The sequence below is a fragment of the Vicugna pacos genome, chromosome 10 (genome assembly GCF_048564905.1).
Source record: "Vicugna pacos chromosome 10, VicPac4, whole genome shotgun sequence".
Classification (NCBI taxonomy): domain Eukaryota; kingdom Metazoa; phylum Chordata; class Mammalia; order Artiodactyla; family Camelidae; genus Vicugna; species Vicugna pacos.
In genome coordinates this window covers 36170972-36198620 of record NC_132996.1, presented here as the reverse complement: position 1 = coordinate 36198620, position 27649 = coordinate 36170972, and the positions used below count along the sequence as shown (strand labels likewise).

Sequence of the window (27649 nt, the reverse complement as noted above, 5' to 3'; positions counted from 1 at the left end):
TAGTTCATTATCTGTATTCTAACCTCACAGCATGTCCGAGGTATAAGGCACAGACACTGCTTCCCGCTCTGTGGGTGGTGCTTTTTGAGAACTGTGCCTAAGGTCCCTAAGATCAGTAAGTCGTCTCACCCTTGAGCTTCTAGGGAGGGGCCAACTCCCAGCAACATCTGAAACAAAGGACCTGAACTGGGGGAACCATGGGCAGCAAACCACACCTATGTATAAAAAGTTGTCAGTGTATACAAATGTATGACTCTTTAAGGAAATAAAACTTAAGTTGACTCAGTCCCTAATCTCTTTTTCTCCAGAGCTGAGAAGTGTACAGATTGGTTTCTTTATAAACAAAGCCATTTAGTCACTCTGTTATGATATTTATTAAAGCAGCCAATTCTAGTATTCTCGTAATAAATTAGTCAGTGGTTGGCTTGAGAAGAGTAGAGCCCAGTGATTCAGAGTCCTGACTCTAGCACTGCGGGCCTGAGTGTAGAATCCCAACGCTACCAATTAATATCTGTGTAACCTTGGGCAAGTTATTTACCCTCTGTGCCTCAGTTTCCCAAGGGTAAAATGGAAATGATAGTAATGGTGCTTACCTCACAGGGGTGCTATGAAACTGAATGAGTTAATATTTTAAATCATTTTAGCACATTTTCTGGAACATGGTAAGCCCTACCTAAAGGCTTACCTTTACGATTGTTAAATCCTAAGGGGTAAAAAAATAGAGTGAAAGAATTCCCAGAACCAATTATAATGTCTATCCTTTATTTGTTGAAGATACAGTAATATGCCAAACACTTTACAGATATTATTTCCAAGCCTCACAACAAGGTAGTTACTACTGGTACAAGGTAGTCATTTTATAGATGAAGCAGTGAAAAGATTGGGGGATTTAAATTCTAAGAGCACATAACTGAGTGGTGGAGTTCAGAATTCTAACCAGGTGTGTCTAATTCCAAAGCATGTGCCCTTCCATTGCACTACATTGTCTCCTAAAACTTATCCGACCATTCATTGTTTTCATGACTCAACTCTAAACGCTTTACCTTTATTTATATCTTTACCTATTTTTGAACTGGTCTAAGAGTAACTTTGCCCATCCCCTCTGTCTTTCACAAATGAGAAAATTGAGATCTTAAGACAATAAGTGGCTTTCCCAAAACTACCTAATTACTTAATGACCATCAAGTAGCCGTTGAATACCAGCTATCATTTGCTGGTAAGAAAAGGAATGAACAGTTATGTATATTGCTTATCACAGTGCCTTTCACATGGTAAGCAATCAACACTAGCTGTTTGTATCATTGCTCATTTATTAATTCACTTATCAAGCATTTATTAGGCATTTCTGACAAGTCAAACACCTGGGAATACAAAAATGAACAAGATATGATTCCTTTTGGATCTCATACTCGTTGTTCAGTATGGGAGCCACTAGCCACATGTGGCTATTGAGCACTTAACATGTGGCCTGTCTGGATTGGAATATGCCGTAAGTATTAAGAACACACAGAATTTTGAAGACTTAGTACAAAAAAACCAAGGTATAATACCTCATTAATAAATTTTAATTACATGTTGGAATGATAATATTTTGGGATATATTAGGTTACATTAAATTATTTAAATTCCTTTTCTCTGTTTCTCTTTACCTTTTTAAATGTGGCTACTAGGAAAATTAAAATTACGTATGGCTTATTATTATATTTCCATTGGACAGCATTGGTCAAGATGGTAAAGAGGATGAACACAATAAAATCTAAGTGCAGTGAGAATAGTCACTAGAATGTCTGTGGGAGCACAGAGGAGAGACTGCCTTGGCGTCAAGAAGAAGAGGTAATATTTGACTTGACTCCTGAAGGATAAGTAAGAATATTGTCAGATGAGTATTTTCCAGGCAGTAGGTGAGCATGTAGAATGTCATGTACACATGAAAAAATAACTGACACATTTTTAATTTGGGGTTGGGAGAATGGAAAGGAAGAGAGGAGATTTTAGATGGCCATATTTTGAGCAATGGCAGTGGGAATCCGTAAGAACACAGAACCACAAAATATATCTCAGAAGTAAAACTGACCAGACCTGGTAACTCATGTCAGGGAAGCAAAGAAAAGAGAGCGATCAAGACAGATGCCCAGATATATTTGTACATGGCTATGTAGTGACATTTCCATCTGTCCCTCTGTTCATTCACCAGACATTTATTGAAGGCTTACTTATGTGCCAGGGAGTAGGTAGTAGTGTTTAATGGGCTCCTGGTGACAATGTCTTAACATTATGTGATTATGTTTGAAATATTTATGAGAGATCAGAAAAGGATAAATTATTAAATCCACATTTAATTATTGGCCCACTAATGAAACTTTTATTTTACTTCTGTGGAATAACATCTTATTTTCAGGGGCCTTAAATGGTCAAAAGTCTTGTACTAAGATGAGAGTGGGGATTCCTCATCTAATGAGATAGTCTGTTAGAATAGGAATCTGGTCCCTCAGGGGAAAGGTCAGTCCACAGACTGACAGGTATGAAGTTTGATAATATAAAGCTTAGGAAATGGTGTGAAGAAACAGGAACTCCTTCATAAACTGCTTGTAAATTAGCACATTGCACTTTGAAGAGCAATTTCGCAGTTTGTAGTAAAATTGAAAGTGTGCGTTTCACAGAATTCAGCTGTTGGATTTCTGTATCCCTGAACACTGCTCTGCAAAGCAAGGCTCTAGCACCCCAGGCATGTGTGGGAAGAAAATATGAGAGCTTCTATAGATGTATTTTATATATATATATATATGAAAATGAAATTGAGCTTTTTAAAATTTAGTATAAGTATTGAAACTGGTACCTTTATTCGATCTGTGTATCAGGTATCATGTGGATGCTGACAACTCTAAAGTTTAAACATCGAGACTTGTCCTCTCTCCTGAACTTGGCCTACTAAGTATCTTCACTTGGAAATATATGATTACATTGAAAAGATGGAAAGAATAGGCAGATGACAGATCATTTATTCATAAAACAAATGAATCAAGAGATAGCAGTATATGCTTATTATTTAAGTTTATCAAGGTAAATGACAGAATTCTATTTTGAGGTGCTAGAAGCAAATCTTCCCTCACTGCCATTCCCTGGAGGTGCTGTTCTCTTCCCTCTGACAGTGAGAGTGGACTTTGGTCCGTGCCAGGTCAGTGCAAGAACAGCATGGCAGTGGAGTAGGGTGTGGGGTGGCTGAGAAGCAGAGAGGACAGGGGCTGACCAGAGGCTGAACCATGAGGCAAGAAATTAGTGTAACAGAGAATCTAAAAGAAAGTTCTATGACAAAGGGCAAAGCAGTATGTCAGGGAGTGGGAGAATCATGTGAGAAGAGGTATTGGGATAGAATTTACCCTTTCTTACTCCTCCTTTTCGTAAAATATTAACTTGGGAAGTTCCCAGTCCAATCAGCCTTTCTTGACCATAAGGGTAGTATAAAAGTTAGGAGGGGGTGAAGAGGGTGATGAGGAAGGACATGGTGTTGAACAATACCATGACAATAGCAGGTTGGGCTATTTTTCCTCTTTCTGGCCTGCTTTCCCCTTCACCTCTTTTACCAGGGCACAGTATGGAAATGGGAATCAGAATGGAAGGGGAAACCAAGTCAAGGACCAGGGACCCTGGCAAGGATCAGCTCCCAGAGGGAGGAATTAGGAGGGGTTAACTGCTCATCCGCAGTATAAAGGGAAGGAAATTCCCCACTCTCTACCCAACCCTGGGAGATAAATTCACAAAAGTCAGGCATTTCTAGGCCCAGGCTTATCTGTAGTCATAAGACAAAAATTCTCTCAATCAAAAACCACCCTATCCATTTCTTAAAGTTGCGTTTACTTACTATAGTAGTCACACATACACAAAATTATGTGTAACAAAGTTTGAACAATGAAACAAAAAATACTCAGCAACCTTGGTTTTCATTCTGGCTCACATAAGAAGATACTCCGTGTGCCTCTGCTTGACTCACTAACACATGGTAGTTGTCAATGTAGGGTTTGGTGAGCTTTGAGTGGTAAAGAAAAGCTCTTGGTTATAATAGCTATTAAAAATTATTGACAACCAGGTTAGGGTCATGTTGGCCAAAAGAACTTGAAGTTCAAGGCAAAATTTCAGATCAGATAAAAAGTGAGAAAGGGGAAGAACTAATACTTGAAATACGCATGGCACGAGTACTTCTCCATCTATGAAAAGAAAAGTGGCAATTCAGGTTGCACAGGCCTTCATACATAGAGTGATAAGGAAAAGCACAAACAATGTACACAGAGATGAAAGAAAAATTAGTTGTACAGGAGGGAGAGAATCAAATTCTTTCAACACAGTGAAAACCTGATAGAGGCTAGATTCTAGAGTCATTGTTTATTGCTATTGTGCCCTAATTCTTCCAACATACAGCCATAACTTTTACTTAATAAAAACATCAAGGGGGCTGAGGGAATCTCACTTTTGAAACTGGTATTCATGTTGTTCAAGAAAGTAAAAGGAATGCCAAGATATCAGAAATAGGCTTTCTTGTATATAGCAAGTATGGTGTTACTGGAGGTATTGCTGGGAGAGCTTGCCTCCGGGAGGCCTAATGGGCTAGAAAGCAATGTGGATAAAGGGGTGGGGGTGGGAGATGGTGAGGAATTGGGAAGGGAACCCACCAGATTGTAGGGTCTGAATTTGAGACCTTCTAGTCCAAAGAGTAGACTTTGAACCCTATAATGAGCAGATTTTCAGTGAGAAATTCATAACAAAATTTTCTGAGTCGGTACAATTGGCTTGAATGCTGGATGATTGATTTGTAATTAGGGGCTGTATCTTTCTAGCAACAGTATGCTCATGTGCCCTCTTCACTGCATTCCTTTCCCAGGACCACAGTCCCTTGTAGGCTGAATCAACAATCCAAAAGCTGTTGGATAAGCAGGGAATTCCACCCAAAGAATACAATTAGACCTAGGCATATTTCAGCCTGCTCAGGCCTGGGGAAATATTCTTGACCCACTGAAGAACATTTTTATTATACTAGACACTCCATCAGAATTTGCTTTTCAGAACTGTCTATACTTTTATAATAATTTTAGATTAACTAAAATGTTGCAAAAGGAGTATCTAGATTTCCCATATACCCTTCACTCAGCTTCCTCTACTGTCAACATCTTAACACAAACACCATACAGTTGTTAAAACTAAGAAGCTAACATTGGTATAATACCATTAGCCATGGACTTTATTTGGATTTTACCAGTTTTTCTACTAATGTTCTTTATCTGTTCGAGGTTTTGAACCAGTATCCCATGTTGCAATTAGTCATCACATTTCCTTTATCCTCTTTGATCTTTAACAGTTTCTCAGTCTCCTTGTTTTTCATGACTTTGACAGTTTTGAGGAGTACTTGTCAGATACTTTGTAGACTGTCCTTCAGTTTAGGTTTTTCTCACGATTACACCAGCATTATTGAGTTTGGGGGAAATTACCACAAAGGTGAAGTACCTTTTCCTTACATCATATATCAGGGGGTATATGATATCAAAATGATTTATCACTGATGATGTTAACTGTACCCACTTGGTTAAGGTAGTACCAGGCAGTTTTCTCCTCTATAAAGTTACTATTTTTCCCCCACACTCTGTTCTTTTTGAAGCAAGTCACTAAATCCAGCTCACACTGAAGGAGAAAGAAATTACCTCTATCTACCTCTTGGAGAAGAAAGTATCTGCAAATATTGTTTTGAATTCTTCTGTAAGGAAAATTTATTCTTTCTCTAGCACTTACCTATCTACTTATTAATTCATTTGTTTATGTCAGTATGGGTTCATAGATATTTATTTCCTTATTTGGGTTATAATAGCATGTCATTATTTTGTTGCTCAAATTATTCCAACTTTAGCCAAATCTTTCTAACTCTGAGAGCTCTTTCAGGTTACCTCCTGTGTCCTTTTATTGGATAATTGTATTTAGAAACCAAGATTTGAGTGCTGGGTATGCTCATTGCTCCTGAAGTGCCATTGCTTCTAGGCTCACTCAGTGTGCAGAGCTAGCAAATATGAGTGTTTGTGTATGTGTGTGTGTACACATAAATATTAATCCATGTTTCTGTATCTCTCTGCACATAAAATAAACATGAGTTTGTACAGACATCACCAACACTAATGCAGCGCTAAAGGATTAATTCTATATTTTTCTCCTTGATTAATTTTTAACTTTTTCTCTGACATTTAGAAATCTGGCTCCTATTGTCTACAACTTATTTGATTATTCTACCCTAGTATTTATATAAAGGAGTTTCAGAAATGCTGACTCATATCAACTGGAGTATAGTGGTTTTATGTGTGTGTGTGTGTATATATATACACACACACACACACACACACACATATATACATATATATCTTTTTGTCTTTAGCCTGAAAGTATCCAACCAAAACATGATTTTCCAAATTTACTTAGTTCAGCTCCTGTTTTGCTTCCCCACTTCCTTCAGTCAAGTTATATCATATATTTGTAATACAATTAAGTTCATTTGTCACTGTCTACATTCCATCTTGGGTTCCCTGGACATCCTGGTTGATACCTCTAAAGTTTGTGTGTGGAAGTTCACTACTTGTGATGCATTATTCTGTGGGTTGTGACAGACATAAGTCATCTGTCTACAACTACAGTATTATATAGAATATTTCCATCACCCTAGAAATTCCCCTGGACAGCCCATTGTAGTTTAAACTGCTTTAAAATACTAGCTTCCCCTATTAATTTTTTTATTCACTTTAACTGCCTAGCTGTTCTGAGAGTCTAGGAGACATTTTACTGGCTTCTTATATGTGCTGAGTTGATAAATTTAGAATTCAGAGAGCAGTTTTCTTTCTCATTTTGAAGATTTTGGAAGGCTCCTTAACTGCTGCTCACTCCACTACCATGAAATAACTAAATAGCTCACCCATAAAGTCACAAGCACCCAAAAATTACTTCCTAAAGACTCATTTGAGACTGAACTAATGGGACTGTTCCATCCCACCTGTAACATCATATCAGAGTATGGATATGGAAAACCTTGTTGGAAAGCAAAGATATATATTTAACCTATTATTTGCAGTTGGTGAGGACTTTGTATGTTTGTAATGAGTAACTCCCAAAGCAATCTGTAAGGTGCTACTTGTTCAGATATTAAAACCTAGTCTTCAAATGTCAAAAATGCTCCACTCAGTTGAGATGTCTGTCTATACTGGCTCCTTGATGGTTCTTCGCCGGTCTCTAGACCCTTCTAGAGTCTTCAGAGAATTTGATAAAAACTATCAGCTTATCCCCAGAAAAATGCGTGAACATACATCCACTTGATGCTGTATATAACTGGAAAGTATCATGAACTTCCTATCCCCACCTGAAGATGGGAGACCCTCTAGAAGGTCCATGGATTCCAGGTTAAGAATCTTTATCTAAATACTAGTAAGGCAAGTTGATGAACACAACTTGGGATTTGTTGTTAATTAATGGGTGTGTTCTACTGTAAAGTAAAATGTACATATTTACATTGTGATGGTTAATTTTATGCGTCAACTTGGTTAGATCATGTGCCCAGTTGTTTTGGTCAAACACACCAATCTAGATATTACATAAGGGTTTTATTTTTTTTTAACATGTGATTTACCGTTTAAATCAGTCAACTTCAAATAAAGCAGATTACCGTCCATAATGTGAGTGGGCCTCATTCAATCAGTTCAAGGCGTTAAGAGCAAAGATTGAGGTTTCCTGAAGAAGAAGGAATTCTCAAGACTGCAACATAGAAGCCCTGCCTGAGTTTGTAGCCTGCTGCCCTACAGAATTCTCCAGACTGCAACATCAACCTGAATTGCCAGGCTGCCAGCCAGCCCAACAAATTTCAGATTTGCCAGCCCTTCTAATTTCATGAGACAATTCCTTAAAACACACACATGTAAAGCCATACCTCACATATGTAGAATCTCCTATTGGTTCTGTTTCTCTGGAACAGAGAATACATATATCAAACTGTAACAAATACACAGTGAATTCCCATAGAAATCTCCAGTTTGCTTCTTACTATGAAAAATGATGAAAACTCTTCCTTAGTGTTTAGCTAGGTATTGCCTCTGTTTTGGTTCCTCTTGTCTTTGCACTATTCGAGTCCTGTAGATAATCTTTGCTTTGTCTCATGCTGTTCTTATTCTGTGTCAGCTTGTGCTTGGATGTTCTGTTGCTGTGTAACAGGTTACCCCAAACCTAGTGGCTTAAAACAATATAGACATTATTATCCTACAGTTCTGGAGATCAAGTCTTAAATAGGTGTCACTAGGGCTACATTCCTTCTGGAGGCTTCAGGGGAGAATCGATTTCCTTGCTTCTAGTTTGGAGAGGCCACCTGCATTCCTTGGCTATGGCCCTTTCTTTGCATCACTTCAACTATGGTTCCACTGTTACATTTCTTATTCTGACTCTGACCCTCCTGCCCGTCTTTTATAAGAACTTTTGTGATTATACTTGGCCTAACAGGAAAATCAAAAAATAATCTCCCTATCTCATGACAACCTAATCAGATCTTAAAAACTGCTTTTGCATGTATGGTTAACACAGATTCCAGGGATTAGGTCAAGGGTATTTTGAGGACCCATTCTGTCTACTACAGATGTCCTTTTTTCTAATTTATTCTCTATTTAACTTAACCTTTATTTTTATAAAGTTATTTACAAAGTTCACATTAAATACAATTTTGATTAGTTTATTTTATAGGTCTAATACTCTGCAGAAGTATTTTTCACTTGTTAAATCCCAATTGCTTTTCTCTTTTTCTGACTGCAGGATTTTGAAGCATTTCTCGCTGTATATCTAAGACCTCTACATTCTTTATGAGTTCTGTCCTGCCCTTTGCATGTCAAAGGAAGGACAGTTTAACAACTCTTTTGGTAAAAAAAAAAAATTATTAATATTCTAGCTGAAAATGGGCTTCCTCCCACTAGAGAGTGGTGTATAGATATGTAGTGCATATGCTCAACCACTATTCTCCCCTTCATCTTTGCCAATATTGGTTTTGGTTTGATTTTGGTTTGAAGTTGTGACATTCAAAAATGTTTGCAGATATGGGCAAATGTCTCCTGGAAGGCAAAATCATCCTCAGTTAGGAATCACTGTCTTAGAACAATCATACAAATCCGGTTCTCCCTTTTCAGTGACTTATTTAGGGAAGGGCATATGATCAAGTTCTGGCAAAATGAAAGGAGAATTCTACTCAGGGGTCGGGTGGAAGGAAGAGAAGTTCTTAGGAAGGCTTCCTTTTCTGTAAAAAAAGAAAGCTAAAAAATGATAAAGCTCTTTCAGTCCCTCCCCTTCCTTGCTGCCTGGGATGCTGGAGTGTATGAACTTAAATCTTGGGAGTGGTGGCAGCCATCTTGTGGTTTTGGGGTGCGTCAGAGCAGAAAGATGGAAAGAGCCTAGATCCTTGATGACATAATTAAACTACAGAAATAACCTTGGAGCTGACTACATCTGGATACTAAATGTGTAAGATAACAGAATGTCTTTATTGTTTAAAACATTGTTGGGACCTAATTAAACTTAAAAGCTTTTGCACAGCAAAGGAAACCATAAACAAAACAAAATGACAACCTATGGAATGGGAGAAAATATTTGCAAACAGTGTGACCAACAAGAGATTAATTTCCTAAATATACAAGCAGCTCATACATACAGCTTAGTATCAAAAAAACAAACAACCCAATCAAAAAATGGGCAGAAGACCTAAACAGACATTTCTCCAAAGAAGACATACAGATGGCCAACAGGCACATGAAAAGATGCTCAACACTGCTAATTATTAGAGAAATGCAAATCAAAACTACAATGATATATTATCTCATACCAGTCAGAATGGCCATCACTAAAAAGTCTGCAGATAATAAATGCTGGGGAGGATGTGGAGAAAAAGGAACTCTCCTACACTGTTGGCGGGAATGTAAATTGGTACAGCCACTATGGAGAACAGTATGAAGATTCCTTAAAAAATTAAAAATAGAGTTGCCATATGATTCAGCAATCCCACTCGTGGGCATATGTATAGAGAAAACTTTAATGCAAAGAGATACATTCACCCCGAAGTTCATAGCAGCACTATTTGCAATAGCAAGACATGGAAGCAACCTAAATGTCCATTGACAAATGAATGGATAAAGAAAATGTGGTATGTATATACAATAGAATATTACTCAGACATAAAAAAGAAAGAATGCCATTTGCAACAACATGGGTGGACCTAAAGATTGTCATACTGAGTGAGGTCAGAAAGAGAAAGAAAAATACCATATGATATCACTTATATGTGGAATCTTAAAAAATAATACAAAAGAACTTATTTACAAAACAGAAATAGACTTGCAGACACAGAAAACAAATTTATGGTTACCAAAGGGGAAAGGGGGTAAATTAGGAGTTTGAAATTAACATATACACACTACTATATATAAAACAGAGAAACAAGGACCTGCTGTGTAGCACAGGGAACTATATTCAATATCTTGTAATAACCTATAATGGAGAAGAATCTGAAAAATAATACTTATGTGTATCAGTTTGGTGTACACCAGAAACTAACACAACATTGTAAAGCAACTATTCTTAAATAAAAATTAAAAAAAAAACATTGTTAGTTAGAGGTTCTGTTATTTTAAGCCAAAGCATCCTAACTGATGGGATTAAAACATACTAGAAATAAGGACCCACATTAAGCATTTTCCACCCCCTACAAAGTACCCAAATGGTGAAAGTTTAGGTGAGTGTGGGTTGTTAAAGAAGAAACATCTGTAACTATTTAAATACTTTGCAGAATAAAAATGTTCATGAGTACACCTAAGGAAAATTTAATAAGAATTTCAATTCAATAAAGTAAGAGCTTGAACACCAGATAAAACAACAACAGGAGATGGAAAGGGAAATTGCAGAGTTATGAAAACAATTCAAGGACCAAAATCACACTGTCTCTAACAAATTAATATGAAATAGGAAGAAATAGAATGGATACAACTGACAAGATATTTCTAACACAAAAGAAAGCCTGGTTAATCCCTATAATTGCAGAAGGAAGAAACACAAAGGTTAAAGCAATTAGAAGTTCATCATTGCAGAGGATAAACATTATCCAACATAAGACTAATTATTGTCCCTGAAACAGTAGGCTTAGAAAATGCAGCAGCAAAAAAAGCATTAAAAGAAATTGAACGTGTAAATTAAAGGGCCCATTTTGTTCTAGAAAAAACGTGGTGTGAAATGATCTACTTGAGATGAAACTTGTCAGATTAAGTTGAACTTCAGGAATTAAGGAATGTTCTTCAAGCATCCACACAGAAAAAGAAGGTCATCTATAAGAGGAGAAAATTGGATTATTCTTTGACTCTTCCACAGGAATATTCAATGCCAGAAAATAATACTGCAGTCTCTAGAAAGTTAAAATGTGAGACAAGAATACTACACGTATAAGGAAGCATATTAATATCCCTAAGTAGAAAGGAACCCAGGAATCACGTTACCCAGGAGCCCTAGCACAAAACTACTTTAAAAAATCCATATATTCATGAAATTTAATTATAGAGAAGTTAAAGTAAGAGGATTGGTGGTAAAGAATGAATACATTTAAATATGGAGTTTAATAACTCTGATATAGAGCATGGTCTGAAATGATGTTCACCAAATATTTCTGATAATTATTTCTGGATGATAGGATTTTTATTTCTTTTTACTTTCGAATTAATATGTTGCTGTGCTTCTTGAATGCTTTTCAAGGAATCTGCTATTTTTACATTTTCACAAACACAGTAGTCTTTAGTTTAAAAATAAATTTATGATATAGCTTAAATAAATTATCTCTAGAAAGTTTAGGAGCGGGTGAAGCAGTCTTTCATTTTCTTGGCCTTAGTTGCATTACTAAAGTCCTCCCCATACTCTCCAAAAAAAAAAAAAAAATGGAAGAGTAGAGAAAACTTCCCAACTCATTCTATGAGCCCAGTATTACCATAATACCAAAACCAAAGACATCACAAGGGAAAAAAGAAAACAAAACTACAGACCAATAACCCTTGTGAATATACTCACAAAAATACTCAGCAGAATAATAGCTGCATATTTGTGCATTTGCAAACCTCATCTAGCAGCATATAAAAGGATTATACACCATGACCAAGTGGGATTTATCCCAAGAGTACAAAGTTGGTTTAACATACAAAAACCAAGCAATGTAATACACCACATTAATAGAATAAAGTTTAGAAATCATATGATTGTCTCAATACTTCTGATAAAAAACATTTGACACACTAAGAATAGAAGGCAACTTCCTCAATCTGATAAGTGGCGTCTGTGAAAAAAACCACGCTAACGTCCTAGTTAATTGTGAAAGTTTTAAAGCTTTCCCCTAAGATCAGGTGCAAGAAAAGGATATTTGTTCTTGCTACTTCCATCCAACATTGTGCTGGAGAGTGTAATCAGTCCAATTAGGCATACACACACAAACACGCACACACACACCCCCCAAAAAAAGAAAGAAAGAAAAAGAAAAGAAAAAAAGATGTAAAAACCATCCGAATTGGAAAGGAAGAAGTAAAACTACTTCTACTTGTAGAGGACATAATCTTCTATGTATAAAATCTCAATATTCCATTAAAACCATTAAAACTAAGAAATGAATTAATTCACCAAAGTTGCAGAATGCCAGATCAATACACAAATAATAATTGTGCCTAGGTACACTAGCAAAGAACAGCCAGAAAATAAGATTAAGAAAACAATTCCATGTTCAATAGCATCAAACAAATAAAATATTTCTAAATAAAAATTTTAATTATTAAAAACTTTGAAAAAAATTAAAGAAGACCTAAATAAATGCAAAGACATGGTCACAGATTGGAAAACAATATTGTTAAGATGGCAGTACACCCTAAACTGATCTATAGATCCCATGCAATTCCTAGCAAAATACCAGAAGCTTTTCTTTTGATCCTAAAATTTACATGTAATAGCAAGGGATCCAAAATAGCAAAAATAATCTTGAAAAAGATCAAAGTTGACAGACACACAGTTCTTGATTTCAAAACTTACTACAAAGCTACAGTAATTGAGACAGTGTGTTACTGGCATAAACATAGCGATATACATTTATGGAATCAAGTTGAGAGTCCAGAAATAAACCCTTATATTTACAGTCATTTAATTTCAACAAGGGTACCAAGACAATTCAATAGGGAAAAGAATAATGTTTTCAACAAATGATTCTGGGACAACAAAGTATCTATATGCAAAAGAGTAAAATTGGACCCCTTACTTCACACCATATACAAAAATTAACTCAAAATGAATCAAAGAACTAAATGTAGAGGCTTAAACTATAAAACTCTTATTAGAAAACATGAGTATACTGTTTCATTACTTTGGATTAGCCAATGATTTATTAGGTATACCACCAAAAGTACAAGTAACCAGATAAAAAAATAGATTAGACTTCATCAAAATTAAAAACATTTGTGCTTCAATGACAAGAAAGTGAAATTAACCACAGAATAGGAGAAAATATTTGCAAATTATATATCAGGTAAGAGACCAGTATCCAGAATACATAAATGGCACTTTCACCTAAACAATAAAAAGACAATCCAATTAAAATATGGGCAAAGGATTTGAATAGACATTGCTCCAGGGAAGTTACACAAGGAGCCAGTAAGCACATGAAAAGATGCTCAACATCATCAGCCATTAGGGAAATGCAAATCAAAACCACAGTGAGATACGATTTCACACCCACTAGAATGGTTAAAATAAAAATGAAGGACGTGTTTTTGAGGATCTGGAATGGAACCCTCATACTTTGCAGATGGTGTTTGTCAGTTTCTCAAATATACATAGAATTACAATATGACTCGGTAATTACACTCCTAGGTATATACCCAATAGAAGTGAAAACTTGTATGTGATGGGGGGAGGGTATAGCTCAGTGGTAGAGCGCATGCTTAGCACGCATGAAGTCCTGGGTTCAATCCCCAGTACCTCCGCTAAAAAGAAAATTAATGTAAATAAACCTAATTACCTCCCCACCAAAAAACCCAAAAACAAAAAAACACAACAAATAAAAAAGTGAACTTAAAAAAAAAAACAAAAAATTTGTACATGACGTTCGTAACAGTGTTATTTACAATAGCCATTAAGTGGAAACAACCCAAATATCTTATCAGTTATGAATGGATAAATAAATAGTGATGTAGCCATACAATGGCATATCGTAGCCATAAAAAGAAAGTACTAATATATGTTACAACTGTTACAACATGGATGAGGCTGGAAACATTACACTAAGAAAAGAAGACAGGTGTTGTGGGCACACCGACGTGTGCCGGTAAGGTGGGTTGGTAAAAGAATTTACCAGAGATTAAGTATGGGAATAGAAAAGGAGTTTATTAGGGTACAGTGTCATAGGCAACAGTGGGCCACATGGACAAGGGGTGCCTGTGTGAGCCTGGGATGGAACTACAGGGTCTTTTATTGGGAGGAGGAGCTGGTGGTCACAATGGGATGGGGGCTGTGTGATTAGCTTGTGCACAAGATCTGATTGGTTATAGGTGAGGTAAGAAGTTTAGGGTCTGGGAAGGGTGTGGGGGTTATGACTCTGATAAGGTAGTCACCTTGATCTGTTATGAGATTAAGCATTATCTAGGGCTATCAGTTTGTTAGGGCAAACACGCCCAGCAAAGAATGTACTTTATATTTTGAGGAATCACCAGAGCCCAGGATTGGGGGTTGTTGGACTTTGAAAGACATCAGCTGGCCCCACAACAGGCACACAGTGCCACATATTGTATAATTCCATTTATGTGAAATGTCCAGAATAGGCAAATTCATAGAGACAGAAAATAGACTGTCAGGATTTGAAGGGAGGGAAAAACAGAGAGTAACCAATGAAAATGTTTTAGTATTATATAGTAGTGATAGTTGCGCAAGTTTGTGAATAGACACCAACCACTGAATTGCATTCCTTAAAAGGGTAAATTTTATGGCATGTGAATGATATCTGAATTAAAAAAAGAAAAGAATGAGGGAGAGTGAGGGCCCATATATTGCCCCTGTTTAGGCTATCTCTGAGCCGTACCATGTTAAACATTAACTGAGAAAGGAAATACTATAATATTACGACTCCTTTCCCTTCCCACATGGAAAATGTGCCAAGAGAAAGCTGACAGAAAAGTTAAGAGAATCCAGCAGAGCCAGAGACTCTCTGCAGAAGCAATTTGGAGTCTTTTCGGCGAGGTTTTAATAATTTCTGTAGGAGATAGACAAAGCAAAGCAGAAGAGCACTCTTTTCCTCAGCAGTCTGCCTCAGCTGTCTCTGTTGCAAGGCACTGAGAATCATTCAAGTAACAGTTCTGGGAACTCTGAGTCCTGGGGAACTCACAGGAATACAAAGACAGCAATCGCAATCTCGTGGGAAGGCCTGTGGCAACTCAGCAAAGAACAAAAAGCCATGTTGTTGGGCAGTCAACAGTTCTTGGTTTGGCTTCCCAAATACCTCTTCCTCTTCTTAGCACCCCCCTTCCCCCTCCTCCTTCCACTTTGATTAATTTGGTGGCACTTTTATTTGAGACTTGGCTTATGACCCAAGCTAGAGGAGAGACCCCTGACCCAAGCTACGGCATTGTATATTCCCTCCTTGGAATTTGAATCTCTAGCACAGGGACAAAGAGACTCAAGCTATCAATGATCAGATTTACTCACCGTCTGTATGGCAGCATCTTGACCAGACCATTCCTGCCACTGAGACAGCTGTTGTCTCTAGGGCTGTCTTGGTTCCCACCAGTTCTCCAGTTGACTCTTCCACCTACTGTCAATTTGATTATATCCCTAATGCCTTTTGAATAAATTCCCTTCTGCTTAATCAGTCAGAGCCACTGGCTGGGTCCTTTGGGACTGGGTGGTCATACAGAATCCAAAACAGCTCTTGGGTCCAGCAGTAGAAGTTCAAGAACTATCTCTCTAGTGAAACATGACCAACAACTCTGTCTGCTACTCTCTGCGTCTTTTTCCCTCCCTACTGCCAGTTCTTCCTCACTCTTTATCTTTTCTCCAGCTCACACTTTCTGTATACTCAAGCTTTCAATTATTCTCTTCAACACACACTTGGCCCCTGCAGGGGAGGAAAAACGTTTCCTCTACACTCTTAGGTTCTGTGACAGGCTTGAGATCTAAACTGACGTAAGACAGATTAACGGGAGGGTACACAAATTTTATTTAATACTGTTTTGCGCACCTTGAGCCTTCATAGGAAAACTGAAGACCCAAAGAAGCAATTAAGACTGGGAGCTTATATATCTTTAAAAAACAAAAACAAAAAAACCCCAAAGAACAATAAATTTGTGGAGAAGTGACAAGACAAAGAAAAAGTTGAACCTCCTAGGAGTGATATATTTTAAGAAAATGACTAGGAAATATTAGGGAAAACTAACAGAAGATAAGGGTTGTTTTAGTAGGTTGTTTAGTAGATCCATTTTGGCATTTACTCCCAGTCTCTTGGTGGTAAGAATGTCCTCTTCCTGGTACAGAGAAGGCACTTTTCTCATGGGAAATTTTATGATGTGCTTTTAAGTAGAGAGGAGGAGTTCAGAGAGCCCTTCCTGCATCTCCTGTTTCTCAAATGCCATGCCAAAATAATCAGCATGCCAAAGTGGCATATTTGGGGATGGCATGTTCTGCACCCCTCTGGGATCAGACTTCTGAGCCTCTGCTCTCATCTTGAATTTACTGAATCTTTCAGGATTCAGCAATTAAACTCCTGTGGGTGAGAGTCTGCCACAGGTCATTCCCCAGGAATCAGAGTGCCACACAGGGCCAGGACTAGGGCGAAGCAAGCAAGTTCCCCAGGGATCAGAACTTCAGAAGGCATGCACTCTGTGATGCCAACCATGTAATTGTACAGTCCTGAGAGGGAGTGCCTCCTGACGTGTTGTTTTCTGGGGGGTCTTGCTGGCCTCTCCCTAGTGCTGGCCCTGGACTGCCTCAGCGTAGTGTTTGGAAACTGTGCCTTATCCTACCCCCTTGCAAGAGCCAGCCTAATGCTTGCTAGAGTACCCTTGAGCCAATTTCTCCTCCCTAATGTACATTCCTCAAATCCCCAAGGTCCAAGGAAAGGGAATTGCTTTTATCTTTCCTACAGAGTCCTCGTTTCATGCTCCAGAATTTACCTCATCTCAAGATGATTAAAGGTGGAAACTCACATTTTCTTCACCTCCCATTCTTGGGGCTGTCCGCCCTTACCTTAGGCTCTCCCCATAAGGTTCCTCTGAAAATAATGAACAGTCCATTTTCCAAAATATGAACAACCCAGTCTTTTATAACATACATGTAGGCTTACAACCAGACAGTTAAGGTCGTTTTGAGATAATTGCAGCTTGTCTGTAGTTCTAATTTCCTATTTTTAATTACCTGAACAAAAATCATATCCATTTCTTCAAAATAGAGTTTTTAGGTATAGTCTATTCTAATTCTAGATTGGGGGAAAATGTTTTTAATATCATTTTCAGGGACACGTTTCTGCTAAAAAAAATTACCAATTTACTTTTCTAAATAGGACACTCCATTTTTCAACTCTCTTTATTTGGGTATTTTTTTTACTGAATTCCCTAACAAAAGTTGGTAGGTACTTGACTCACGTTCATATAACTAAAAAATCATGCAAAAATAGTACTTTCCAGAGCACAGAGAAGGTCTTCTCCTAAAAGTAATCTGTTTTTCCTTCCTGGATGGCAGAAGGTACTTTCAGCACATAAAGTAAAAATGTTCTTGCATCCACATTTTTTGTAAAGTTCAGTCTTTAGTAAGCAAACTCCCTCCTCGATTAAGGCAAAGCATTTCATGCTGTTCCATTGTAGAGGATGTGGGCCGGCCTATGTATTCGTTCTTCAGGCAGGAGCCTACCAGACCTCAATTAGCTGTGGCCATGTAGTGTGGGGTGAGGTGGTTCCATAATACACAACAAGGTTATTCAGTCTGGGTGGGTCATGGGTGGTGCTGGGCACATGGCAGATATTTTGATGATTCTCTGGCATTCAGTATCAATCCAAGTATCTCACAACCACAATGAAGAGCTTGATGCAGACACAGAGAACAGCACAGTGTTCTCACAGTGTTCTAAGAGTTGGCATGTAGCCCCTCCCTATTTTCCAGAAACAGTGTTGCAAGAAGCAACACAAGTTCCTCTTTGAGATTTCTGTTTTTACTGAGTAGCACTGTGCATTTGTCACAGGGAGAGCAATTGTCCAAAGACCAGAACAGAGCAGGTGAAAGGAGTTCACTACATAGTGAGGGGGCTTTAGAGGTGTTTGGTCATTTTGTAGGAGTGAAATGACAGGTTTTCTAGCTTTAGGAATGTAACCCTTTATTTGGTCCTTTGAGTTTCCTTTGTGCAGCCCAAGAAGAAATCAGCAAGTGAGATAAATTGTTAGGTAGACAACCTCTGGCTTAGAATCACATTCAGTGGGACATGATTTTGCATTTAATTTTATTTTGTTTCTTTTTTGTTTGTTCTGCTTTGTTTTTAAGCTTAAACAGATGATAAATTAATAGATGAGCCAGAGGATGGAAAATGTTTGCAGTTTCTTTCCTTTTATTTCCACCTTCGGGAAAATTTTTGATTTTGTAAGCATTTTTATTTACTTTGTTCTTTAAAAACATTTTCTGACTATTGTACGTCTGACTTACCTTTCTCTGAAATAGTGCCTTCCTTACCTGGCTCCGACTCAGCTTTTGAAAAAAATTCTCACTTTTTAAAAGAACTTTAGAAATTTGCTGATTTTATCTCAGGAGCAGGGAGATAGGTGGCTTATGCCTTATGTTGCTATAGACCGGGTTTATGAGGACTGTTGTTTTACTAAATCTGGAAGTCTCTCTGAGTCACAGGATAACTTTACTTCTTAGTATAGAACTTGGTAAGATTGATACTTCTGCATAAAACGTAAGTTTAAAACACAGGGCCCCAAGTCAAATTTTATCAAGTTGCCCATATTTAATTAAGTCTTGGATTCCTGTGGGAGCATGGAGTGGGGAAAATGTACCATTTATTGAATACATAGTGTCCTAGTCACTACACATAAAATTTGTATTCAATCCACATAACTGTTACTGTAGAAAGTGCCATTCTCTCTACTTTACAGATTAAAAAAAAGAGATAAATTTAGGGACGTTGAGTAATCTACTGCCCAAGATCACCCAAATGGATAGATAGCAGAGATAAAATTCAGACTCTGGTGGGGGAGTGTATAGCTCAGTGGTAGAGTGCATGCTTAGCATATGCAAGGTCCTGATACCTCTGTTAAAATAAATAAATAAAAACCGAATTACCTTCCTCCTGAAAAAGAAAAGATATGAAATTGTAAAAAAAAAAAAACAAAAAAAACTAACAAAAAAACCCAAAACAAACAAACTCAGAATTTGCAACATTAAAAAAAAAGAATTCAAATTCTGACCTGTTTTACTGAACACTACTTTTCTCTTGCATCACTTGAGACAGTGACTAGGTAACAGTTACATATTGTTTATAAAAATTTTTTTGCCCTTGTGTCATACAAATGTTAAATACTTAAAGAACTCCAGTTCTATCTTAAAGCTTCTTTCTAACTCTGCCATTTCACAAATATTTGTGTCTTCCTTTCCTCTAGAAATGACTCTTTCTTGGATGACCCTGCTATGCCACTTTTTACATAGTCAAAGTGTAAGTGGCATATTTAACTCAGTTTCTCTAACACCATCACATCTTTAGTTGACCATCCGATCACGAAGCTTTCTATCTGGCTGCCTTCCAAGGTAACTCAAATAGGTTTAGGGCTGCTATCGGCTTCCTTGAACTGTAAGGCTATGAGGCCAAAGATGGAGTATCTTTTACACTCTCAAAGATCCTAGGGCCAAATGATGAATAACAGAGTCATATCTGAGATAGAGATAGGGTAGTATGTATAAAAAGGGGTCTTACTGTTACGGAAATGACAGGCCAGCCAAGAAACAAGCACCACTCGGAGGGTTGGAGTACTCAGATTTATTACGCTGGCGGGCTCAGAGGGACTTCTGCTCCAAAGCTCTGAGCACCTCCAAGACGTGCACATGAGGTTTTATAGGGTTAATTACAAATATGGGGCTATTAGCCAATAAGGTTCAAACAACAAAAAGCAAGAAATTAGTACACTGGAGCTTATCAATTTGGAACAGATCACGTTACTGACACTTGTTGAGCTTGGATTTACGAGTTAGCTTGTTAGCCCAGTAAACTGACACTAAACTTCAGATTTACGAGTTAGCCCGGCAGAACTTTTATCAGTAAACCGACACTTATCACGCTTAGATTTGTGACTTAGCTCGTTAGCCCAGCTGGGCTTTTCCTTCACATTACATAGTCAGGAATGCCAGAGGCAAGTATTAGGAGCCTAGGTACAGAGCTAAAGAAATGAAGAGAACCAGGAAAGGAAAGAGTAAAAAGTAGCAGTCATTCCCAGACTTGTATGTACTTAAAGAGATTGTGGCCTGTAAATCTGGGCTAGAAGCAAGGTATTTGTATCTTTAACAAAGGCCAGAACTGATTCTAATATGAGAATCCCTGGGAAGAGCATCACTGAAAACAGAAGGTATCTACTGATGAATTCCCCATAAAGGAGAAGGAGCAGGGGCTATCGGTGGTTGGGATTTGATCTCCTCCACTCTCAGCCCAACTTGGTGCACATGGAACTGATCCATACAAATGGGCAAATTTTCAGAGAACAGGGTGAGGGAGTAGAACATTTTGCTTACAACCAAGACTTCCAAAGGGTAGAGTGGATTAGAGAGCTTGCAGAGGATTAAGATATTAGTCAGACTAGCTAGAGGATACTCAGAGCCATATAATTTTGCAATATTTTTGCATGTCCCAAAATGTGCTTCTTGACCACACTTCCCCTTGCAAATGCTGCTTTATTTCTCAAGGCCACTTTACTGCAAAACTCCTCAAAAGAGTTGTTTATTATCCCTATTTTATTTCCTGTCCTCATATTCCCTCTTAAATCTTCCCAATCAGGCTTTATCTCTGCAACTTTGGCAAAGTTATCAATTTTCATGTTTCCAGATCCAGTGGTTATTTTTGGTTTCACCTTGTTAACTTAGCAGTCTTTGATACATTTGCCCATTTCCTCTTTCATGAAATGTTTCTTCACTTGGCTTTCAGGACATCATATCCCTTTGATTTTCCTTCTACCTCATAGGCCATTCATTCAGAGTCTACATTGTTGATTTCTCCTCCTTAGCATTTACTGGAGTCCACCAAGGCTTAACACCCAGCCCTCTTCTTTATCTACCTTCCCTCCGTACATTATTTCATCCAGTCTCATCACTTTAAGCGGCATCTATATGCTGATGACTCCCCAAATTCTTATCTCTAGCCCTGACCTCTACCCCATCTCAAGTCAGTAACTTTTCCTACCCCTTCTTGGTAACTCCACTTAGAAAGTGTAAAGTTTATATGACTAATAACTATCTTTCTTCCTCCAAACCTGCTCCTCATATAGTTTTTCTTATTTTAATAAGTGACAACTCCATTCTATTGTTCAGAACAACAGAAAAAATCACCCTAGATTTCTCTATTTCTCACACCTCATCCAATCCCTCTGGAAATCCTATTTCTTCTACCTTTAAAATGTAACTAGAGTCTGACCAATTATCACTACCACTTATGCTCCTGGATTCAAGCCACCATAGCTCTCAACTGGAATAATCAAATCTCCTCATTTACCTTCCTGCTTTTTATATCCCACCTTCCCAAATAGTTTGTTGTTAAGACAGCAGCCATAGTGATTCTTTAAAACAGAATTCAGATCATGTTACTCTTACACAACCCTCTCATCCCACCCAACCCCAACCCTTCAACCCCTGCATTTCCAATCAGTGAGAGGATACATTTTCAGTTCTTGGCATTGGGATATTCCTTTGGCTAAATTTTTTTATTGAAGTATAGTTGATTTAAAATATTATATCAGTTTCAGGTGTACAACATTAGTGATTCAATATATTTTATAGGTTACATGTCATTTAAAGTTATAAAATATTGGTTGTATTCCCTGTGCTGCACAATATATCCTTGCAGCATGTTTATTTTATACATAGTAATTTGTACTTCTTATCTTGCCCCTCCCCACTTCCCTCTCCCCACTGGTAACCACTAGTTTATTTTCTATATCTGTGGATATGTTACTATTTTGTTATATTTATTTGTTTGTTTTATTTTTTAGGTTCCACATGTAAGTGGTAACATATGGCGTTTGTCTTTCTCCATCTGACTTATTTCACTAAGCATAATATCCTCCAGGTTCATTCATGTTGCTACAAATGGCAATTTTTTTCATGGCTGAGTAATATTCTACTGTGTGTGTGTGTGTGTGTGTGTGTGTGTCTGTGTGTGTCTGTGTGTGTGTATCCCATCTTCTTTATCCATTCATCTGTTGATGGATACTTAGATTGCTTTCAAATCTTGACTATTGTGAGTAATGCTGCTATGAACATTAGGGTGCATGTACCTTCTTGAATTAATGTTTTCATTTTCTTTGGATAAATACCTAGGAGTGGAATTGCTAGGTCAGATGATAGTTCTATTTTTAGTGTTTTGAGAAACCTCCATACTGTTTCCCACAGTGACTGAACCAATTTATGTTCCCACCAACAGTGTACTAGTGTTCCCTTTTCTCCACATCCTCACCAACATTTGTTGTTTGTAGACTTTTTGATGATAGCTATTCTGACAGGTGTGAGGTGATATCTCATTCCTTTGGCTAAAATTTGAAGTAAGAGCTCTGTATTTGTTTTCTATTTCTATTTAACAAGTTACCACAAACCTTGTGGTTTAAAGCGACACAAATTTATTCTCTTAGAATTCTGGAGGTCAGACATTTGAAATCAAGATAGCAGCAGGGCTGCATTCCTTCTGTAGGCTTCAGGAAAGAATGTATCCTTACTTTTTTATGCCCTAGAGGCTGCCTTGCATTCCTTGCCTCATGGCTTATTCCTTGTAGCTCTCCAACCTCTTGCTTCCATCACTGTCACATCTCCTAGTACTATTTACTCTGATCTCCTGCCTCCTCCTTATAAGGACCCTTGTGATTACTTCAGACTCACTCAGATAATGCAGGATAATTTCTTCATTTCAAAATCCTTAGTTACATTTGCACAATTCCTTTTGCCATATTTGATAACGTTCAGGATTCTTGGGGGACCACTATTCAGCCTACCACAATTTTTTTCTCACATTTTTTACAAAAATAAATTTCAGACCCATGTTTTAAAAAAAACTACATCTTTCAAAGAATAAAAGGAAATTTAAGGGAATATATTTATAACCATGGAGGTAGAAAGTTCTTAAAATGAATTTCAACAATCTAAATCAGAGTGACATAAGTGAAAATTTTAAAGGAGGGGAAATCCAAAGTTCTGTCCCTCCACAAAAGCAGTAAGCAAACTGGCAAAAAGCTGTCACAACCAACTTTATCAGAACCTCTAGAAACTAATAAAAAGTTGACAGTAACCAGGCAAATACTTAATCAAGAAAAAAACAGCTGAATCTTTTTTTTTAGTTACATTTTTTTAATTTTATTTTTACTGAAGTGTAGTTGATTTGCAATGTTAGTTTTGAAAGAGCAGAAAACTAACAAGATGGCTCTTGAGTTGTTCAGGCCTGTACTTTTAGCTAAACTGATCTTATGACTAACACACTCCCCTCCCTGTGCACTCTTATCGAATAACTTATCCTTCTGTCCTAGAGATCTTGAAAGAACATCATGAACTCAACCTCAAGAAAAGGGGCAAAGCCTCCTAAATTCCTCCATAACAACAGCAAGCTCTTATCAAGATGAAGAGAATGTAACACCTTGTAAAATGCCGTGATTGTGATCACCTTTTCGGTTCCATCCAGTTTTTCTATAAAACCTCAAGACCCCAATCCCAAGATGGATTCACAGTTTCCAAGGCATTAGCCTACTGTGACTCCCTTTTGCTGGGCAAAGCAATAAAGCTGCTCTTTATTTTGCTCCCAAAACTCTGCCTCCAAGTTTGAATTCACTTTTCGGGGTGCAGAGGCTGATTTTTTGACAACAGTTTCAGGTGTACAGCAAAGCACTTCAGTTACACATATATATAATATATATATTTTTTTCAGATTCTTTGCCATTATAGCTTATACAAGAAATTGAATGTAGTTCCCTATGCTATACAATAGGTCCTTGTTTATCTATTTTATATATAGTAATGTATGTCTGTTAATTCCAAACTCCAAATTTATTCCTCCTCCCTTTTTCCCTTTGGTAGCCATAGTTTGTTTTTGATGTCTGTGAGTCTATTTCTGGTTTGTAAATAAAATTTGTATCTTCTTTTTTTAGACTCCACATATAAGTGATAATATATGATATTTGTCTTTGTCTGACTTACTTCACTTAATATGATCATCTCTAGGTCCCATGTTGCTGCAAATGACATTATTTTATTCTTTTCATGGCTGAATAGTATTCCATTGTATAAAATGTACCACAGCTTCTTTATCTAGTTATCTGTCAGTAGGCATTTAGGTTGCTTCCATGTCTTGACTATTGTTAAATAGTGCTGCTATAAACTTTGGGGTTCATGTTCTTAGAGTTTTCTCCAGATATATACCCAGGAGTGGGGTTGCTGGATCATATGGTAACTCTATTTTTAATTTTTTAAGGAACCTCCCTACTGTCCTTCATAGTAGCTGCATCAATTTACATTCCCACCAACAGTATAGGAGAGATCCCTTTTCTCCACACCTTCTACAGCATTTATCATTTGTGGACTTCTTAATGATGGCCATTCTGACTGGTATGAGTGGTACTTCATTGTAGTCTTGATTTGCATTTCTCTAATAATTAGAAATATTGAGCATCTTTTCATGTGCCTGTTGGCCATTTGTCTGTATTCTTTGGAAAAATGTCTATTTAGGTCTTCTACCCAGTTTTTGGTTGGATTTCTTTTTATTTTGGATATTAAGCTGAAACAGCTGAATCTTGATATGAAAGCTTTGTGATATTTTAATTTTTACTCCTCATCCTCCATCCTCCACTCTCTGGTTCATTCAGCAGCAGCCTTCAAGATAACACTTTGCATTCTAGGCATATGTTCCAAGTACTAGAGAGGGCAGAACAGACCTTATTCTCAAAGAATTGTGGTGATTTCTTTTGACTTGTCTGGTGGTTCCCTGAAGGACCAAATAAAAGGGCTTGCCTTCATTTCACCTAACTTGGGTCTTTCCCAATGCTAAGGCAGTTACCTGGAGGTATTTGTCAAAAACATTTAAAGGCAAATGTATTGTCTGTTGCTGCCTGAGGAAACAACAACAACAACAACAACAACAACACAGTTGGAACAAGCAATGGAAAAATAGAAAAGTTTGGGAAGATATCCTGGGAAATGAGATGCTTTGGGGAATAAGGCCTTTGAGAAGTTTCCACATCTTCCTGAGACTATAGAAGGCTGGCGCATGCCCAGGGCTGGTGTATGTTCAGAAAGACCACCCAAGAAGACCCTGAACTGTCACCTCTAGCTGGCCTTCAGTCTCTGCTCAAGTGGGGAGTGAAGGCTAAGGCAGAGTTGTTACCATCTGAGTGTTGAATGTGTATCATAACATGCACATGGAGGTCCTTAACAAACTGGGAGGTTTTCTGTAGTTGTTGTTCCAGGAATTAAAGGAAATTCTCTCTATTAGCTGACCACTAATAATTGAACAGAGACTTCAGTGGCCCCACAGGACAAAAAAAGAGTTTACCAAATTAATTCAGAAAACTCAATAAACAAACAAACAACAACTACAACAAACAGGCTCACTAAGCCTTGGGGAGGGAAGAATATGATCTCTGGAGATGCCACATTATAATATTCAAAAGGTACTTTGTACAACGAAGTAAAGGATACTGAGAAAACAAAATCTCATCAAATAGAGGATATCAATAAAGAAATAGAAATTATTTTAAAATGAACCAAATAAAATTCTGGAGTTGAAAAGTATATAACTGACATTAAAAATTCACTTGAGGGGTTCAACAGCAGATTTAAGAATGCAGAAGAAAGAATCAGTGAGCTTGTAGATAGGTCAATTGAGATTTCCCAATCTGAAGAGCACAAAGAAAAATGAATGAAGAAAAATGAGTTTCAGAGACCTGTGAGACACCATTAAGTATATGAACATATATGTAATGGGAATCCCAGGAGAGAAGACAAGGCAGAAAAAATATTTGAAGAAATAATGGCTGAAAACCTCCTAGATTCGATGAAAGATGTGAATCTTCATATTCAGAAAGCTCAGTGAACTTCAAATAGGACAAAAATTGAAGAAATACACACCATGACACATTAGAATCAAATTGTCAAAAATCAAAGTCAAGGAGAATCATCAAAGCAGCAAGAGAGAAATGACTTGTCAAGTACAAGGGATCATAAGTAAGATTAACAGTTGATTTCTTAACTGAAACCATGGAGGCCAAAGGGTGTGAGATGCCATATTCAAATGCTAAAAGAACAAAACTGTCAACCAAGATTTATATATCCAGCAAAATGATCTTGCAACAATGAAAGAGATATACTTATTGCAGCATTATTCACAATAGCCAGGATGTGGAAGCAACCTAAATGTCCATCATTGGATAAAAGGATAAAGAAAATATTGTACATACATACAATAGAATATTGCTCAGTCTTTTAAAAGAAGAAAAATTTGCCATAAACTACAGCAAGGATAAACCTTGAAGACAGTATGCTAAGAAAAATGAGCCAATCATACACACAAAAAATACTCTTCAGTCAATTTATATGAGATATCTAAAGTAATCAAACTCATAGAAACAGAAATAATAGTGATTGTCAGGGGCTGGAGTGAGAGGAAATTAGAGTTGTTGTTCAGTGGGTACAGAGTTTCAGTGATGCAAGATGAAAACATTCTAGAGAACTGTTGTACCACTATATGCATATAGTTGTCAGTACTGTAACATGCCCTTAAAAGTTGTTAAAATGGTAAATTTATGTTGTGTTTTATACCACACACACACAAAATCTAACAAAAAAGGGAAGAAACCAAGACTTCCCATAAAAATAAAAACTGAGAAAATAGTTTTTAGTAAACCTTCCTCTACAGGAGATGATAAAAGGAGTCCTTTAATCTGAAATAAAAGGACACCAGACAGTAAACCCCAGTTCAGACGAAGAAATAAAGAACACTTATAAAGGTAACCACATAGCTAAATAGAACTATCTTGTTATAAATTAAGATGTCAATTGTAATTCCATGGGCTACCATTAATAAAATAATTAGAGAATATATAGTAAAGGAATTAAAAAGAAAAAAATGACATACTAGAAAACTATTATTTAAGTAAAAACTATTTAGCACAAAAGAAGGCAGTAATGGAGTAACTAAGGAATAAAACATATAAGACATATGGAAAACAAATACACAAATCACAAAACTAAATCCTTCTCTATCAGTTATTACATTAAATATAAATGTATTAAACTCTCAAATTTAAAGCAGAAATTGGCAGAATGGATAGAAACTTTATCCAACTATATGCTGTCTATAAGAAACTCATTTTAGATCCAAGCTACAAAT

At 37.1% G+C, this 27649-nt stretch overlaps 1 protein-coding gene across 8 annotated transcripts in view; it reads left to right on the top strand.

Moving 5' to 3' along the window:
* Positions 1–27649, top strand: part of PTH (parathyroid hormone) — a 98241-nt gene that overhangs the window by 7835 nt on the left and 62757 nt on the right. The window contains exon 3 of one of the 8 annotated variants that reach the window (XR_012076590.1): positions 23799–24067. The exons of the other annotated variants lie outside the window; for them this stretch is intronic. The gene's annotated coding sequence lies outside the window, so the exon portion shown is untranslated. Of the gene's footprint in view, positions 1–23798; positions 24068–27649 lie in introns of those variants that run through there. 8 annotated transcript variants of the gene reach the window in all.